The 16,496-nt window shown below is 38.8% G+C and overlaps 1 protein-coding gene across 3 annotated transcripts in view; it reads right to left on the minus strand.

The window, feature by feature from the left end:
• The window catches only part of LOC119149897 (WD repeat containing planar cell polarity effector), a 154,683-nt gene that overhangs the window by 105,707 nt on the left and 32,480 nt on the right, over window positions 1–16,496 (minus strand). Inside the window, exon 3 of one of the 3 annotated variants that reach the window (XM_037391771.1) lies at window positions 14,789–14,862. The exons of the other annotated variants lie outside the window; for them this stretch is intronic. The gene's annotated coding sequence lies outside the window, so the exon portion shown is untranslated. The remainder of the gene's footprint in view (window positions 1–14,788; window positions 14,863–16,496) is intronic. 3 annotated transcript variants of the gene reach the window in all.

Genomic DNA, 16,496 nt, shown 5'->3' on the forward strand with positions numbered 1-16,496 from the left:
TGGGTCCAGAGAAGGGCAGGAAGGTGGCTCCCCAACTACTGTCATGGGCAAAACAGACTTGACTTGGGGAAATTAGTTTAATGTATTACCAATCAAACTAGAGGAGGATAATGAGAAATAAAACCAAATCTTAAACCACCTTCCTACCACCCCTTCCTTCTTCCTGGGCTTAACTCTGCTCCCAGTTTCTCTCCCTCCTCCCCTGCAGTAGTGCAGGGGGACAGGGAATGGGGGTCGTGGTCAATTCATCACGTTTCTGCCGCTCCCTTCCCCGCAGGCAAAGGGTCCCTCCCATGGGACAGTCCAATGCCAGTCCGTTCCATGGGGCGCAGCCCCCAGGCCCAGCCGGCCCCAGGGGGTCCCTGCGGGGTCCCCGGCCCGGGCTCCTCCCCACGGGGCCATGGGCGCTGCCGAGAGCTGCCCCAGCGCCGCTGCCCGTGGGTCACGGCTCCTGCGGGCACCCCCTGCCCCGGGGTCTGGCACAGGCTGCAGGGGGGACCTTTCCACCGTTACCCTCCATGGGCTGGGCGCACCGCCTGCCTCACCAGGGCTTCCCCGCAGGTTCCTCCGGCGCCTCGAGCACCCCCTGCCCTGACCTGGGGGGCTGCAGGGCTGTTGCTCTCACATGTTCTCACTCCTCTCTTCTGACTGCTGCTGCTGCTGGACAGTTTTCTCCCCCTTCCCAAACGTGTCACACAGCTACCACCATCGCTGGCGGGCTCAGCCATGCAGGGGCAGGTCCACCTTGGCACCGGCTCTACCAGACATGGGGGCAGCTTCTCACAGAAGCCACCCCTGTGGTCCCCCTGCTACCAAAACCCTGCCATGCAAACCCAACACACAAGGCAAGGCTAGGAGGCTTTGGCATGACAAATAATCTAACATAAATTACTCCTCAAATTACTCCAAAGCTCTTGTATGTAGGCTCCACGGGCCCTTTTAGTTGTGCCCTCCCATTGAACACAAAGCTATCCCTAAGACTTTAATACTGCCGTGTCCCTTCCAAGCTGATAGATCAGAGATGACTTTCTAGTCCTTATTTTTTTCCAGAGTGTCAGAGACACAGAGGGAACGCTCCAAAATCCAACAGGATGCTTTCAAATGGGACACTGAGTATTTAGTGCTAAGACATGTACTTTTAAAATGTTTGCCCTCAAAAATAAGAAAAAAGAGAAGGAAGCTTTCAAGTAAGTACTAAAAACTCAGCGTCCAAGACACAAACTTAAAATGTTTGCCCTCAAAAATGTGAAAAAAAAATTTGTAAGGAAATGTTAAAAACCCAAAGACTTCTAAAGAACTGCATTTCAGTTCTGCACTGAATAACCTTGATGAAGCAAAATTCTCCATGTACCTAGAAAGGGAAAAGAAATTTTGTCAATTATTCTAATCCTGAGTTTAGCTTTTTGATTTTCCTTTTCTTTGGACTCTGAGCATTCACAAACCAGCTAATTATTTGAAATCTTGTTACTGTTGTGCCAGTGAGAATGGACACTTGCCCCAAAAAATACTGGTACAGTCTAACAATAATCTGAAATACTTCTGATTAATTATAGTCTATAAGGAAAGGGAAAAAAAAAGAGAAAAAAAATGCTTCTGTAACAAAATAGAGCATTGTAAAGTCTGAATAATTTGTTCAGAGGAATTATTCTTTCTTCTTCCTTCTGAAGGAATGCAAGCCAACTTTCAGAGTTATGCAACTACATCTCACTATTTACCACATCATTATATTCTAGCATAATGGGGACGATGGTGATGACGACAAAAGGATCTTTCTGTATTTGAAAAGTGCTTCTCAGAATTCACAGTGTTCCTTTAACTACATAAGCTAGGTCCTGCTATTGCATAGATTTTCATACCTATGAAAAAATATAAAAAATTCCCCCCACTGAGCTTTAAGGACTCCATCCCTCCCTCTTTAAAATTGATTAGAATTTGGGAAACATGGGATAAAATAACTATTGTTAAGGTAAAACTAGAATTCAGTTTAATAGCTGGTTCTTTTTCTGGCTCATGCGACACTGACTGACTGCTTTCACAATATCCCCACAAACAGTAGGCAGGGATATTTTAGGTGGCTGCAAAAGCTTACTGAAAAATTGAGATGTTCTGCAATGGTTAGCCTGCTCCAGTATCCGTGTGCTTTGTTTAAAAAGAATCCTCAGTTTAGTAAATCTTTGTTTAACCAATGATACAGAAAATAACAATCTTGCCACTTTGAAACATCAACAAATGCTGAAATTGATATCTAGGTCCACTCAGACACCTTCAATATAGCTGCTGGTGTGCCAAATAATTAGGAACTATGGACTGCATGAGTGATTCAGGGCACTGATACTGTTTTTCTCCTCTATCCGTACAGTTACCTGGGAGAGTGTGGTGCTTCTGAAAGGCAATGCCCGGCTCCTGAGGTGAGTGCACCCCAAGAACATGGACCTCTGAAAATGTGATAGGAGCGACCTAGAGAATAGGAAATGCTGACTACAACAGACCGTCTGAACCCTGGAGTTTACATGCCAGAGGCATGGCTCAGAGTCACAGCATTAGTCCAAGTGCCCCCACTCTAAGAGCGGGTCCTGTAACTGCCCTGCTACGGGGGGGTGTTTGACAGCCATCCGCCTATTCCATTGAAGGGGGGCCAGCGTGAGCCCAGAAATCCTAGCAAAAGAACAATCAACAAGGGGGATCTCCTCCAAAATATCCTTGTAGCTTGGGACACACTCCTAGGAGCAGTAACGTGGTAAAACACAAAGCTAGCCAGAAAGCAGGTACCTCTGTGCCACGGCGACGTTACAAAGCTACTGCAATAGCACATACATGTACTAGATGAGGTGCTTCAGGCATGGGTTTGGGCATATGTTACAGGACAAAATGCCCAGATAAAAGACAATGTTGCAGAATCCATTTTCACTACTCACACGGTATCAGAATTTCTTGGCAAAAAATACTATACCAGGAATTAGTTTACAAGAATCAGCACAGGCTACCCTTTTGTTTTCTCCGACTCCAGATTGCTTTCATTCTCTACAGGCCTCATTTTTTTTCAGAAAACCAGAAAATGTAATAGCCACAATGGACTCCAATTCAGAAAAATAAGTATTTTTTCATTTGACTTCGGATTAGTTACACAATAGCTCCACTAGCTATAGATTCCATAACAGATTACTCTTGATCTTAGCTCTGCCTCCCTTCCTCCTTCCCTCCAACGTTAACATCCTATCTCTGGCATCGCTACAGCTCGCTCCCAATGTCTGAGCTGTAAGTCAGACATCAAACGTTCAACAAACAAGGGAAGTCATCAAGTCATCCTACAACTTACTCTATGTTTCCATGATCTATTTGGAGCAGAAATCATCATCTGTTTTTTTCTTCCTCTTCACGACCAATTTCTCCTTCACCAAGGAGAGAAACTCCCTGCAGCACAGATACAGAAACGTAGTATCTGACTGTAACATAAAGTTTAGATCAAACTATGTGCATTAGATCAGTACCTACTAGCTATACGCGTTGATACAACAATTTGTGTAAAGCGTGTAAAAAATTTTTAAACATACTTCTTTCACATTTTGAGCTACTTCAACTTAACATTTCCTGCAATTATTCATTTTAAAATAGACCAGTAAAATTGTTTCTCAGTCATGTTTTTACAGATAACTGCAAAAATATTCTCCCAATATTACAAGACAGGCTTTCCCTTTTCACAGCTGTATGAAGCCATAGCCTCTCCGATATATAATAAGATATATAATCTATAATAAAAAATAAAATCAGTAAAATAACGAGAAGTTGTAAAACTTAATTTTGTATTTTGGCACTAAGCAGAAACAATCCAGATTCTTCCTTCACATCTACAATTTATTCTGGAATTCACAAATGCTGACAAAAGTCAGCAGCACAGCAATGAAAGGAAATTGCTAAATGCATGCATGTATATTAACAGTTTTAATTTGGTTTCTTAAGAAAATCATGCTTATGTCTGTCAGTCTAAACCTTTTTAAATTTTTAATCCATTGATCAAGCTAAATCTAAATCTAATCTTCTGATTTGTTTTCTCAGAAAAGAAATTCACAAAAATATGTCATTCCTGCAAATGCTGTGCAAATCTGCAGGTGGGCACAAGGACAGACTGCCCCAGTACCAGAGCCGAGGGACATGGAGGGACAGCTCTTCTTGGTGAAATGTGAAGATCTAGCCTGCTCAGAACATGTTTCTTGCCAAGCTGGAAGATCTGACAAAGAGCATACAGCCTATGGAAGACAGTGGTGGCATGGTGGCCGTGAGTGCTGCAACATGAGGAGAAACCGGACAGGAAAGGGGAAAGAAAGGATGGCAGGCATGTCGGGAAAAGTGCGGGGTGTCTGAGACTGCAGTGGATGGGGGAAAGGAGGCAGATGTGGGGATTGTGAAGATTCATAAGAGAAAACCAATAAGCACATGACAGCTGGGTGGGGGGAGATCACTGGAAAGTCTTTAGTTCTGTTGCTTGGTGAACGAATTGCCGTGCAGACATTGCTGAGTGTACTTGCTTCTCACTAACGGATACAAGAGAGTAAGCAGGCTGTGTCCCTCTGTGATGCTGGCTCAAATATTTAGAGCAAATCATACAATTAGTTATGTGTGAATAGTTTCTTGCTCCTATGTAGAAATCTAGTGACTACAGGAGTCCGATCAGGTTTTAAGGTCTTGGTTCAAAGGGTCCTTTGGCAAGATCAGCTCTGAATTTTTAACCACAAAGCTATTAAATTTCACAAATGTTTGGATTTAAGACATTGTAGAAACAGCACAGAATGGCCATTTTGATTTGGTTAGAAGGTAAATGGGTGCAAAGATGACATTCTGATCTACCCTCCCATTGTGCAATCCTTTCTTTGGATTGCACAGGTTAGCAATTCTATCACCTGTGCAGAAAATAAGTTATTCACATTTCATTCTTAAATGTTTCATTCATTTAATTGTGGAAACTTAACATATTTTCTGGTAAGTAGAGGCTCTAGTCTTCATCTTTCACTACGTACTGGCAAGGTCTGACATGCGTGTATCATAAATACAAGTTCTGCAGTGCATAATAAATGGCAGCCAGGGCCAGAGTCCCATTTACAGTGAGACTGTGGTTAACCACAACAGTGAATGCTCTTCTGTCATTCCAGATCAGATAAGAAATGCTGTGGCTACATAAAGCAAAAGACAGACCTGATAAAATTTGGATCAAATGGCTTACTAATTCTTCTGTAATGGCAATTGCAAGCTGGCTCTGGTAGTCCCCATTCTTTCTGCTCTGCTGGTACCCATGACCAGACCTCGTGCAGCTGAGCCCACCAACTTCTCTCTGCTCCCCGATACCTCTGCTTCCAGATCATCACTGCAGTATGTCACCTTCCCTTCCACAATCAGGCTTGGGCTAGCCATCTTTTTCTTTTTCTTCCCTTTTTCTTTGACATTTGCTGAACTTAGACCCCTCCTCACCTGCAGTTAATTTTTCCGAGCCTTGGTCAGCCCCTCCTCACAACTACTGCTCTTGGGACTGAAACTCCTTGCCTGCTATCTTTAGTAGCAAAGTGGGCTTTATTCTTGTATTTATTTACTTCTCCTTTAAACCCCTTTTCCACTGAGAAAAGAACTGTAGATTTTGTAGTATAAATGAAAATCAAGTCCCCAGTCTGTAAGAGCAACCTCTGATTTTAAGAAGTAGAAATACAGGTATGTTCTTATAAGTCTATTCAATGTATAATAATATATATTATTATATTGTTTAAGAATATTTTCAGCTAACACAAATAAGTTGCTGAATTATCATAAATCTTAAGTTTAGGGAAGTATTTACTGTTGCTATATTTATTCTAGGCAAATATTTACTGTTGCTACTTTCTTTGTCTTCAGACTTCAATGACTCAAATTTTATTTTTTTTTGCCAAACACATGAATGAAGAAAATTCTTTTCCTTATTCTAACTTCCCCAATCTAAATAGGAAAGCTATTTTGTAGATGGGTGAACAACACACAAGAGCACTCTGTATTGAAATACACAGTGAAGCTTCTATTGTTAGAAAGGCCTAAATATGGCTTGCAGAATAATCATTGAAAGGAAATACATTATCTGATAACTCAAGAATTCTGGCATGAAAATTATACATTGTAAATTTATTCCCATATGCTGTGAAGTTGTATCATGCTCCACTGAATTAATTTTTGTGAGGTTTGTTTTATTGTTTTGTGAGTCTGAAAATAATCCTCTGTTTTTGCAATGACAGTTATATTTCCTGAGTTTTCATACTTCTAAGACATTTACATATTTAACAATAAAATATACATATAGAGCCTTAAGAACATTAAGACTGACAAATAATCAGAACACTAAATTTCTGTAAATGCTGTAAACCAGAACAAACATTTTTTTCTCCGGTTGATATCAGTTAGGATCACCTCTTGTGAGATTACTTCGGGCTTAACAGATTTATACGCAACTATTTTAATGGCAGTCGAACTGCTGAGGCCCTGATCTTACCACTGGTTGTGCAGTGATGGTCTCCTTTACCACCATGGCAAAGCTCATAGGAGGATCACACCATTAAACAGTACCCATAAAAAGTTGCCACCAGACAATTTATATTAAGCATCAGTGTTTGAGACATTACTATTTTAAAACAGACTAGTTGTACGTGGGCAAAAAGACATGCAGACCACTGTTCAGGATTTGAATCCTGGGTTGAAACAGCTGTCCAGTTCATCCTCTGAGCTCTAAACTAAAACTTGATCTCCTAGATAGAGGGTGCTGCAGTTCAAGGACACGCGCAGAAATACTACAGGAAATCTATACGGGGGTAACTTCTTGCCACCTAATTGCTTGTCCCTGTGTCAAAACCAAGGCACAATTTTTGCTGAGTTGTCAGCCAAGTAGATGACGACAGGTTCAGAAACTAAATTATTGCGTGCTGCCCAAACCACACTGCCACCCTCCCAACTTCCGAAACACACTTCCAATATGTATTATTGATACACTCCTTGGAAAGACAGCTATTGATTAACTGAATAGATAATAAGATTAACGGTGAAACAGAATGATTTTGAGGGAGGTAATGCATTTGTCAAGAAGACACTCAGTGTATATATCAGCCACACCTCTGACAGTATTAATGAAGCTAGGAATCATCCTCCAATTGATACTGCAGGCAAGTATTACAATCTATAACAACTCTGGCACAGTGGGTGTGAAAAGTTAAGAAGGTCACAGAAAATAGATATAATTGACCCGGGTTTTTACTTCACAGAGTGAAAAGTTCATATACACATTTTGATAAAGACCCTGAAGGCCTTTATATAAACCAGATAGTAGATAAGTGATCCAAACTACAGATATCCAGTGCTGACACGACATAAGGTAATTACAGAAGTACTAAATGTCAAACTGTTTTACACTGTTCTTTTAGATAGTGATTGTTGCTGTAAATAAACCAATTTTTCAATACTAAAGGTCAGTAGGTCATAAAATTTTGTAACAGTGGTTTCTTACCGTCAGCCAAAACAGATGATAACAAAATCTCTCTTTTTTAAGCTAAGCAGAAATGAGCATCAAAAGGCGAAAGGACCTACAAATTATTCCAGCTCAGGAAAAGTCCTTGCTCCACTGCCCTACACCATTGTTGCAACCCCTGTTTGCTCGGAAGGGGGTTTATATCAGCAGGTCTTTAAACTGAGAACAGCAGTTCACATTGGAAATTAATTATGTAAATATGTGGGTTTACAGCAGTACAATTGACCGCAACAGATCTGTTTATTTCCACTTATGCTTCTACACATGGGCATTTTAGCTCATCACCTGGCCTTGCAGCATGGGCTGCTGCTACAGCCATCAGAACAATAGTTAAGTCCAGACAAATGAGTTAACCATAGTTCCTGCTGAATTTTAATGATACTTGCATCTAAACAAGTAAGATTCTTCTATGTCTTTATGCAGTATTTCAGATTTAGCTATCAAACTACTAACCAGATCTGTAAGGTTGTCAGTCAGTTTTTTTAAGTGCAGCACTGAAAATATAGCATGAACATCTATTTAGCTTTCCTTTTGTTTATGTGCTGTACCAACAAATTTCTCACTGAACTGTACAGCTCTTGCCTTTAACGTTTTATATTATGCATGTTAATTGAGTACTTGTTTAAAGAATTTTCAAAAGCACATTGGCAAACGTGATTTAATTTACAAATCTTGCAAATTTGCAAGCTGTCTTTACAAACAGAAATATATTTTGGAGTACATTGTATGAGCTGAATAAATTTACCAGAACAAACTGATTATTTTTAGATCTACAGTATCTTCAAATGTATTTTTTTGTATTCTTTTTCAAAATGTTTTGCCATTTAAATGACTTTCAGTAGCTTCTTTATGTTGACCTATTTTGTTTTGATGCAGGCAATAAATTAAGCAAGCAGTAAATTAAGCTTCACTAATACTTGAAAATCACCTTTGAATAGCCATTTGCAAGGCTCACCGAGCTTCTTGTTTGCAAGCATTTATTATTAAATATGGGGGTTTTTCTGATATACTTGAATTCCAGTTAATCCAGTGAGACTTGTATCTTGCTTTCTTCAATGTAATATTAAAAAAAAACACTACAATGCCTGTGTGTCAGACTTCCTTTTAAGAAAGATTTGATTGCAAACACAAAACAAAAAGCTTTTCTTCTTTTGTACTCCTTTATGATCTTCAAACAGGTTTCTGTGAAAAGGACTAATACTTTTTCAGTTTTAAGCCATACTCACCTTTGCAGTTAGGAAAGACAAATATGAAAATTTCATGTTACAATAATTAATTTCTGATTGTAATGCTACAGTATAGCTTATGTTATGTTCTAATTATGCAAATATGCATTAGGGAAAATAACTTGGAAGAAAAATGCATTTGTTTAAACATTTTCATAATCACATTTGAAACTGTTGAGTGGTGGGGTCATATATAAAACAAAATGTACACAGATTTTAATATTGAACTCCAAGCCACTCCACTGCTCTTAGCAGAGCCATAAGAGTAAGATAATTGGTCTATAAGTACAGCTGGTCTCAGAAATGTACCTTATTAAAAAATGTAAACAAAATAGGTACAGTCCATAGTATGAGACAGCAGCTAGTTGCGGCTGGGTGGTAAGCAGAGACAGAGAGAAAGATAGGAGAAAGCTTAGCCACAACGGAGTATTTTTACAACAACAAATGATGATTTAAGCAATCCAGTTACCAAAACCAAAAGAAACTTTTCCTGCCAAACAGAATTAACTTGAGATGCTCAGTTAATTCACTGGTTTACTCAGGACATGAGCTTCTCTTTTTAAGCATTCATGTCTCTGGCAGTGATACCGATCTGAATGTGGCTGAATGGGATGTGGCCTTTCTGAATCTGCTGATGAAGAATCCAAGGTAATCCTGCCTTTTGTCCAGGTTGCCAGACTGCTGTCTGCAAGATCGACAGCCACATGACAGTGTTCTGCTACCACAGTGGTTAAGTGCTGTCCAAGAACCTATGCATAAAAGAAAAATTTGATGGGCTAAATCTCTTTCTACTGACGATGCCAGAGACTCAAACTGACTACAGTACTAATGCAAGCATTTCAAAGGTCAAAAGCTCAGTCCAGCTTCATTCTATTACGTGATCAGAGTAAGACAAGCTGTCAGTAAGATATCTGCAGTTGCCTTTGACCAGTATTTAAAATAGTTTTGGCCTTAAACCTGTCCTGCAAGATGATTTAGTAACTGCCAGCACCATCCCTATAAATATGAGTATCCAAAGATAAACCGAGTTTCAGGATTTGCAAGAGATCATCACATAGATAATGGGTATCATCCAACATTTCTTAAGGAAGACCTTCCTCTTGCTAGTAATACTATCACCATTAGATAAAAACTGTTAGGTATCACTTTATGATCAGCTTCATCTGCCTCAAAAAGTGGAAAATTACGGTATCTTTATCTGATATGCTAGATATTGACACTAATGTAGAGGTAATTCACCAACCCCAGATTCATGTCTTGGAAGAATATATGTGATTGCTTTAATTTCTGGTTTACATAGGCTAATAGTCCTTAATTTATCTAAAATAATGCATTGATGGAATCTGTACATTTTTTAAATGTAAAATGGACTTTTAGTCAAGTCTTAATATTTTAGAAACAACAGGCTAGCTTGTAGCATCTTCCAAATGTAGTTGTATTATGGAGAGAAATGTGGATTGGTTCTCCATAGAAATGGCTATCTATTTTTTTATATAATACTGGCGATGTACTACCTGGCTTCCAGCTTACTGTCTTTGTCCAGCTGTGTATTGCGTTTGCTTTCCTAGTGGACAGATTTGAAGGAGACAAGACTTACAAAATCAAAATATGTGCATCCTTACTATCTTTATTGATGGGTTACCATACCCAGTATATTTGATCATCTATCCTCTTTTCATTACAATGCTTATTAGCTCTACTCCCATCATTAGCTGATGAATTTATGGTACTTGTTGAAAAAAAAGTAATACAAAGCAGCTCTTGCTAATATAAGAAATGTTTACTGAAGCAATCAACCCTCCAAAATCTGTTAAAATTACCAGTATGAGTAATTAGCTTAAAGTATATGATTAGGCAGACTCCCTGTTTTCATTTAACCAGCCATTGTTGCCTGTCTGGTTCTAATTTTAAAACACCAGTTGTGAACTAAGCCAGTGATTTACAACAGCTACTCAAATACACTAACAGCAGAGAAATCCATCCAGCTAATTTTAAAAAACTCTGTAACTTAAAATTGGATCCTGTTATCATTCAGCTCAGGAGAAAAACTACTACTGGGTCAGTTGGTCCGAGCTCCTAGTGAGCAGAGTATGCATGCTAATATTTTGTTCTAAATTACAGTATTATTATGATTTGCACAAGAACAGTACCAAACACTTATCAGATTAGGACTAGCGTTTGCTGTGCATTGTATAAACTGTTATATTACAGAATTCCTTAGTACCTTGTTACACTGTTGTCTTATCTAAAAACCTCTTTGAAAATCTATGAACAATTGTCTTCAAAACGACACAGGACATAACCTTCAATGCCTAATACCTTCCAAGAACTCCTGCTACCAGTCATTCTGTGTATTCATCCAGAAGCTTCAAATTTATACAGAAAGAACAAGATGTTCACAATATGCAATTATTCTGTCTGTGCTTAAGAAAGACATTATACTTTTGCCTAGATTTTACTCCCAAATCAGAAAAAAAATGACTTGAGCCTGAACTAGACAGTCCAGGTACTAAAGAAAAAAATGTACAAATGTATAAAATGTTTTAACAGCTAGAAAACATAAATAAGAATCATATATGCTCTTGGAAAAATTAGAATCAAATTAACTATACAACAATGCATGTCAGCTTCACAAAGCACACCCACTGATGTTGAAATTTATATTACTTAAATATACATGCAAATACTAAATTCCCAAGTTGTTAGGGAGTATGATGTTGAGAGACATTCACCAATTTTAATTTCACATGTTCTTGCAACATAACCACTGCCTTTTGAGAAGTAGGGCCCTTAAAATCTGAGAAAAGATACCTAAGTGGTATATATGTAAAATTGGAGACAGCAATACCAGCAGCTCTCAATACAATCACAGTATTATGAGCATATCAATATATACAGGTGCAATAAAAAGTGGATGCTTATGCCTGAAGGCACATTTTGCTACCCTTTCTGTTTAAGGGTGGGGAGGCTATAGGGCTTCTTAAGAAGCTCCTGGAGAAGATTTTTATCCCTCCCCTTCCTGAGCTCACTGCCAGTTCCTCCAGCTATCAACATTTTACTAGAGCTGGTCTTTGCAAGTTTTGGCAGTTTTCAAAAGCAGCTGGATATCAGCAATCCTTAACCTAAATCTGAAAATTCATGCAAAGATGTACCAGCTTCTCCAAGAGGAGTATTTTCAGAATCACCATCTCCTTGGGCTGGCTTTGAACAAAGATTCACAGGTGGCAGATTTCTTTGCGCTGAGTGCTCACAATCTAGACGTTACTGGGCACATAGCTGAGATGTACTGCTTTGTACTATGCACCACTTTTGAAATATAAAAGACTTAAACAGTCTTAGGAACTGATTCCATAACAGCAGAATTTTCTCTCAGAAATCTTCCTATTTCCACTCTCCTCACCCACCTTGCACCAATGCCCTGGGTCAGAAGTGCAGACTTTAAAATCTTATTCCTGAGATAAACAGCTATAGAACCAGTTCCTGACTCTGCTGTCCACACATTCTTACAGCAAAGAGAGGACATTTTAAAGTTTGCTACTGAATGAGGAATCATGATAATTCTAGAGAAAAAAAAAATACTATGAATTTTTTTTTTAAATCTTTACTAGCAATGGCAGTATTTCACAAACTGCACCTGTTTTACTATTCTTGCTGCAAATACATGCAGTGGAGTTATGAACAAATCTATTTCTAGAAGAGGCATAGAGAATATCGTAACCAAGTGCTATAAAATACAAATGCTTATCTGTCAATAATTAAGAGACTGGCTCATTTTTCACTTGCATGAAGTCCGTGTGTATTTTCTTCTGTTTTTACATTAACAATTAAAAACGTAGAAATTTTGCTGCTTTGAATCATTCTACCCTCTCTGAATCACCTTTAGCTATCAGCATTTTAATCCTCTGGATTCCAAGAATAGTACTCCTCAAAGTAATGCAAATTAAAGAAGAAACTGGGTAATTCTAGGAAACATAAGATGATTCTTCATTAAATCTACAAATACTTAAGTAAACTGGGTTTTAAGAAAAGAGAGCTCCTCGGTGCAGAAGCACCCTCTAATGGCTGGCTACTGACTGCTCTGAATAACAACTGGGAAAGCAATTTAATAGCTCCCCTAAAAAGGAAGGAAAACGGCTAAGATACAAGAGAAATAGAAATGTGAATATATATATGCATACACACACATTCATATTTCACATACATTCTCTGTTGCATATCCTTAACACAAAAAAGAGCAATATAAATCTGATAAGCTTTTTAAATTAGAGCCTGTATTTCCTTTTAAAACAATATTCTCAATTTAGTAGATTAAATAGCTTTTTATGTTTGCCCAGGTTTCAACCATTCTTCAAAACTTTAAGATAAACAGAAACTGACTTTCCTATCTTATCTCAATTAACTTTTACAAAAGAAAACTAGTCCAAAAAGGCTTTTAGAAAAAAGCTATACAGTCCAAATCATACAATAATTAATGCTGGAAGGAACTTGGAAGTCTTTGGGTCCAGTGCCCTGCTCAGAGATGGCCGGCTCTGAAGTTAGATCCCAATAGTGGAATACCAAGTTAAAACAAAGTTATACTTTCTTTTGGTGCTAAAGCTGTACTAGAGATACTGGAAACGTAAACCATGTTTGCTGTCTAAAAATATGCCTTAATATCCCCCCCCCCCCCTTCTATTCTATGGCTTTGCAGATGATTATTTTTTTTCCTGAAAATACCCAAACTCTGTTCATATAACTGCATTATTCTGCCTCCACACTAGAATCTGTACTTAGCATACAGTCTTTTATTAACTGTTAAGTACAATATCTCAGTGTTCATACAAAGCCAGTGGCAGATAGAGCAGTTAATAACATGAAAGTAATGAGGCTAACCGACCAACTTGCTTCTCAACATCACTTTTCAAATCTCTTTGGGCTAAATTTTCAGCCAGTGTGTGGGGAATTAGCCATAGAAATCCCATTAACGTTAATGAATGTTCCATGGTTAACTCCCCATGCTCTGTGCTGAAGATTTACCCCTATATCTCTAAAATAAATACGTGCAGATGCCAAAATTCTTTATATAGAGCCTGAAGAAATTAAGGACTCTATTCTCAAATAATTGATTTATGCACATGTATCTTTTTCCCCCATGGATCCTCCTCTACATATCAGAATGGGTGTAATGTCTGCATTATTCTCATTGAAAAGATTACCCAAAGTGTATGTTTACTGCATGAAGGCTGAGTTTTGTTAATTGTATATATATATATTATTTTCATAAAATATAATCAGATTTGTCTCATAGTTACTGCATTGGTTGAACAGTATTCAACCTCGTTAAGAACAGAAGGCATTTCTACTTGCATTTCTGAAGAAAAGACAGTATTTAGGAAAGTCATTAGTCTGAAAGAACTGGAAAGTATCCTGTATCCCTACAGAAAGACAAAATACAACTAGGGCAATATAAGCCACCACAAGCAATGGCTAAGTCACCATTTAAAGATGATGGAGGATGTTTGTTACATCAACTAGGAAAATATGAGGCTGCAAAGACCTTCCATGATCAAAACCAGAAGCTGCCCTCTGTTTTTGAAAAGTAGGGGGAGGGGGGCATATTTCCATCACCTTTACAACTCCCACTTGCAAGAATATACCCTTGCTATTTTTACAATTTTAATTTAGAAGCCTACTTGCCCAGATGAGCACATCATTTCAAGCTCCATGACGGCTTTAAAAAAAGTGCCAAAACAACTTCTTTGCCAAAGCTGTGCTTTGCTTTGGCAAAGCACTAAAATTCATGTTTATAAATTTTTGGCTTCACTGGTATTAAAGTACATGCATAAGTGGCTTTATTTATCTGAGGGCTGCAACTGCCCATAAAGACATTAAATGGTGTTGACCTTTTACTATACTGAGTCTCTCTGAGACTTCTGATGCTTTTCAGAGATGTCTCAATCCATTAAGTCAATGAACTGCTTAAAACCATATTCACTTGCTAAAATTTGGAAAATAAATGTTCAGTATCACTTTTTTTATACATGAAGATATACCTTACCTTCCTTAAAATGTCTGTTCTTGGAGATCAGACTGGAATAGGTCAGGTACAACATCCAATTGTCTGCATCTTCCCTAGAAACAGTTTATTAGAGTGTTAGCGCTATACCCTCAAAGAGGACAGCCTACTTCCTCCCTGAATACAGAACCGAAAAATCATTTACATGGAGCCTGTGCAAAGTGTTTTACCTGAAAATAATATACCAGCTAAATGTAGAGGAAACGCCCTGAAATTATGCAGTGAAACCATATTTGAGAAAATTCACTCAGAAAAACCACAGTTCTTCTGGTGATACCTGGAGCTGCAGATGGCACATTTAGATAGAACTTTTAGCTTATGTGCAGACTCTTAAAATCATTTCTAGATCAAAGATTAAATGTATAGTCCTCCTAAGAACATTAAACTATGTGTCTATAAACCAATCCTCTTTCAACAGCAACACATTTAAACAGAGTCTCTCTTTCCATTGAAAGGTCTTTCATACGAGGCTCTCATAGCCAAGATAAAGAAGGGAATTTTGCTGGTAGCATTCTTCACAAAAATGCTTTCAGCTAGAAGTGGGGAATCTGGAATGAGGTAAGGTCAGGCTGGTGGGGGTGGGGAAGAGAATCAGTCATGTAAACAGGTTTTATATGGCATTTATTACAAACTCCCCTTATTTTCACTTGCTTCTTTGGAAATTAGCACAACCATGACTGGATTAATTCTCTGTGGGTTTCCCTCTGTACTATTATTGAGCAGTCATGGGAAAACTCAGCCAAATGAGTATGGCTTTAGTGAAGCCATACATCTAGGAGGAAAGGCAACCACCAGAACACAGTGTTTGTCTAAAAAAAGACATTCAAACAGATAAGGCACTTAAGCTGACCTCCCCGAAGTGATGTCCTCATACTTTAATTGAGCTGAATTTTTGATGTTTTATGTCACTCTAAATGAAAAGGAATAATTTTATAGATAAAGTCTGTTGGTTTTCTGGTTTTACAGACAGGCACATTCCTACCAATTCTTCAGGCAGCCTGTCATGTTTCATTCCTCACTGCACTGCATCGCATCTGAGCAGGTCTTGCATCCATACCTATGCGCTCTCCCCAGCTCCAAAACTATGTGGACTGGCTGAAACTTCTCTCTTCAAAGTGCTGTAAGGCAACCAGGAATGTCTCTTTTCAGCACCATGAGAAACACAGACATGACAGCAGCCACGTCTTTCTCACACCTACAGATCATGTGAAAATAAAAGGCGATGACTTTGGCATGCCTACTGCCATTCCAGCATTTCCTTCCCAATGGTTCACAGCTGGAGTTCCCTTTCCACTGCTGCATCTCCGCCGAGGGACACCACCCTGGTAAAGAGCAGCAGGGCTGTCTCTTTTGGGTTTGTCCAGTGGTTTTCTGAACGGTCTTCAACATCTCCTGGGAACCTGCCTCAAGACACCATACTGCAGCATCAAGGCACCTTCCACGGGTTTATTCATAGCAGCTAAATTGCTGATACCTGTTCGCCTCTGACCTGCTCCTCTATTGATCTATCAGCTGGAGGGGTTAAGTATATTTGTCCATACTTGATGCTGCCCTGTTAAAGTATTCTTTCCCATCAAAACTTCTGTTTGCATGGGGTAATGGGGGAAGGGGAGAGGGGATAGGCACTTTTGTCTTCCCAATACCGCTTAGGTAAGTTGAGCACTCTATTTATGAAACGTACCCACTGCTG

The sequence above is a fragment of the Falco rusticolus genome, chromosome 6 (assembly GCF_015220075.1).
Source record: "Falco rusticolus isolate bFalRus1 chromosome 6, bFalRus1.pri, whole genome shotgun sequence".
NCBI classification, from domain to species: Eukaryota; Metazoa; Chordata; class Aves; order Falconiformes; family Falconidae; genus Falco; species Falco rusticolus.